This window comes from Neomonachus schauinslandi, chromosome 10 (assembly GCF_002201575.2).
Source record: "Neomonachus schauinslandi chromosome 10, ASM220157v2, whole genome shotgun sequence".
NCBI lineage: Eukaryota > Metazoa > Chordata > Mammalia > Carnivora > Phocidae > Neomonachus > Neomonachus schauinslandi.
The window spans coordinates 123,451,981-123,455,946 of record NC_058412.1 but is presented as its reverse complement, the minus strand read 5'-3'; positions in this window follow the sequence as shown (position 1 = coordinate 123,455,946).

The window sequence follows — 3,966 nt, the reverse complement described above, 5'->3', positions numbered from 1 at the left end:
AGCAAAAGGATTATTTGCTAAAATTAACAAAGGAAAACAAACCAGCATAGACAGGAGACTGATCCTACTCAAGTCCACTCAGTAGGTTGATGACTGATAGATATGTAGACCTCATTCTCTAAATGCCCCTGTACTTGAGTTTCCTGAAATACATATATGTCAGGGGCCAGAGATGTGCTTAAAATAGGGGGTCTAGTGGAGAAGAGGGTTGAGGAGGGACGCTGTGCAGAAACAGTGATAGCTGACTTGGGTGAGGGAGGACAGTTCCATATTGTTCTCCTGGATTAACAGGGGGTGATTGCCTTAGGACAAACCAATGAACTGTTTCCTGATAAGCAATTAGCATAAAGAAGCAGTTGAAAAGAACTCTGGAGCCACCAGGCAGATAGGACACTCTTACCAAGTAGGTACATTAAGGAACACAGTGAACCTTCAAAGCCCAGAGTTAACCCACTCTGGAAGCAGAATTGGGAGGTGACCAGTATCCAAATGTGGGGCTGGGAGACCCCAAGGGATCTCATTTTGCTTTCTTGGAAGGGTTGGTCGCAAGTAAACTGGCCTGCCATTGCCAGAAGCATAACTGACCAGCAGATAATTTTAACATAATTTCCAGCAACTGATAGACTAGGAAGACAAAACAAAAACAAAATACAACCAACCCAGTAAGGATCTAGAAGATTTGAACAACACAAATAAAAAGTGACTAACATATCAAAATGAATTCAGAGGGGCGCCTGGGTGGCTCAGTCGGTTAAGCAGCTGCCTTCAGCTCAGGTCATGATCCCAGGGTCCTGGGATCGAGTCCCACATCGGGCTCCTTGCTCGGCGGGGAGCCTGCTTCTCCCTCTGCCTGCCTCTCCCCCTGCTTGTGTTCTGTTTCTCTGACAAATAAATAAATAAAATCTTTAAAAAAAATGAATTCAGAATTACTGTGGAATATACATTCTTTTTTTAATTTTATTTTATTATGTTATGTTAATCACCATACATTACATCCTTAGTTTTTGATGTAGTGTTCCATGATTCATTGTTTGCGTATAACACCCAGTGCTCCATGCAATACGTGCCCTCCTTAATACCCATCACTGGGCTAACCCATCCTCCCACCCCCCTCCCCTCTAAAACCCTCAGTTTGATTCCCGGAGTTCATAGCCTCTCATGGTTCGTCTCCCCCTCCAATTTCCCCCCCTTCATTTTTCAAAAAGTCTCAACAAATGTCAAGAAATTGAAATCAAACAGACCACAGTGGCATTAAACTAGAAATAAATAAAGTAAAATGGATAGAAAAATTTTCCATATGAGTAAAAATTAAGGAAAGCAATTCTGAGGAATCATCAGTCAAAATGAAATTATGATAGAAAATAGAAAGGATTTTGAACCAGAAAATGAATGTGACATCTCAAAATATATACATAAAGAACAATGTCCAACAAGTGGCAACAAATGAGACCTCAGCCTCTGTCCCCCTCCAAAGATCAATAATTATACAGCTATCCACGAACAAAAATAGCTCTAGAAGAGCTCTGGAGTCCATGTAGGAAACTTCAGCAACGCAGGGGAACAAACACCTGAAATTAATTGCATAGGAAGAGATGGAAGTACAGCTACATTTGCCTGCATCACTCCATCGCCTGGCCAGCAATGCTCCATGCCAAGGAGAAATCTCCAGGTAGAGTTCCCTTCACCAGGGAAGGGAGAGCAGGGGAGCCACTGGCCCCCCAGCCTTTTGGGGGGATAGGGTAACCGGGTGATGGGTATTCAGGAGGGCACGTGTGGTGATGAGCACTGGGTGTTATATGCAACTAATGAATCGTTGAACACTACATCAAAAACTAACGATGTATTATATGTTGGCTAATTGAATGTAATAAAAAAGAATAAATGTTTGGTAAAATACTCCAGAGGGAAAAAAATAAAAATAAAATAAAATAATAAAATAAAAATAAATAAAATATACACACTAAAAAAAAAAAAAAGAGTAGTAGCAGCCACACAGTGGCAGTGATTGTGGCAAACAGTGACCTGCCCTACAAGAAAATCCAGCAGATTTGCCACTGAAGAAACCAATGGCCAGCATGGCAGCCACAGAACCCTGCAGATTTCACTGGCTTTTGCCACATGAGTATTTGCATTCACTGTCTCCAGCCACCTGACTCTCTCCCCACTTCTTACCCTCTGCCCACCTGGAGCCCAGGAACCGCACCAGTAGCCAACCCAGGCTTCTGCAGCTGTGCAATTGCAAGATGCCAGTCTAGAAACCCCATGCCTGATCCCCACTGAAGTGCCGTATGCATGCTTGGGGCTGGCCCCTCTCCCTGTGACAGGCCTCCACTAAAGTACACATGCCCCAGAGAAACTGCAAAGCCAAAGAAGGGCCTGCTGACCCCCAGGGCCCCTGCAGCTGCTTGTGGTCCTGGATCAGGCCCCTTCTTCGGTCACTGGCCTGTACCATGGCACTCATCTACAGACAGTCCCTCCTACTGTGCAGCTGCACACCCCTGGTCTCACCCCCATCACAGGCCTTCGCTGCCAGGTGCTGGGGACCTAATGTACAGCATGTTGACTTTGGTTAATAATAGTGTATTGCATACTTGCAAGTTGCTGAGAGAGCAAATCTTAAGTGATCATCACAAGCTTCTTGAGTCTATAGGCTTATGTCTTCCAACATATTTAAATTTTCAATCATATTTCCTCAAACATGTTTTCAGCATTGTACTCTTCTCCTCTCCTTTCAGGGCTTGTGGCACAGATACCAGAACTTTGGTTATTGTCCTTTAGGCTCTGTGTATGTTTTTTTAGTATATTTTTCTTTGTTGTTCAAATTGGATAATTTCCATGGATCAGTCTTCAAGTTCGTTGCTCCTATCTCTGTCATGTGCATTCTGATATTAAGCCCATTCAGTGAGTATTTAATCTCAGTTATCATGTTCTTTTCAAATTTCTATTTCCTTCTCCTTTATGTCTTCTATTTCATTGCTGAGACTTTCTATTTTTCCAACAGTTTCGAGGGTGTTCTTGATTACTTGCTTCAGAATTTTTATAGTAGCTGCTTTAATGTCTTTGTCAGATAATTCCAACATTTATTTCATCTTGAAACTGGAGTCTGTTGGTAGTCTTTTCCACAGGAGTTGATATTTTCCTTTTCTTTCATATGTTCCATAATGTTGGATTATATCCTGGACATTTTGAATATTATAAGACTCTGAGTCTTGTTAACACCAAATGGAGAAGGTTGATGTTATGTTTTCAAAAGTAATTAAAATGGTTAGGTTTAGGCTGAAAAGTTCAACCTGTCTTGGGTGGGTTGTGTTCCAATGTCAGTTCAGTTTTTCAAAGCCTCTTTTTTCAGTTCATTTAGTGCCTCTATGCATATGCACCACCAAGTGGCTAGTCTGAGACCTAGGAGGTGGTGTATCTGTTGGTTCATTTCTCAAAATATATCAGCTAGGATCACATCCATGCATGCACAGCTTGGAGGTGAACCCAGGAATAAATAAACAACTGTATGTGTTTGTTTTCTCAAGTTCTTCCCTCGGTGATCTCCCCAGTGCCTTCTGTTTCCCTCAGGCTCCAAACAGCTTAGGCTTTGGTTACCCTGCCCTGCTAGGCCCTTCCACAACTACATCTGTACCCAGAGCCAAGTGGTGAGAGAACAAAGAGAGAAAAGAGAAACAGGGACAACAGGGGCCACCCACTCTCTTAGAATTACAGCTGCACCCAACGGAGGAAGGATTTCCCTTCTCTCAGAGTCTTGGCTCCTTCCAATCCTGATTCCAGCTGCTTCCCATCACTACTATGGATTTTCTTAGGGACTAGGACACAGAAGAAGAATTAAGGGGAGTCCAGCAGGTTCAGTTGGTAAAGTATGCAACTCTTGATCTCGGGGTTGTGAGTTTGAGGCCCATGTTGGGTGTAGAGATTACTTAAAAATAAAATCTTTAAAAGGAGGAGGAGGAGGCAGAGGAG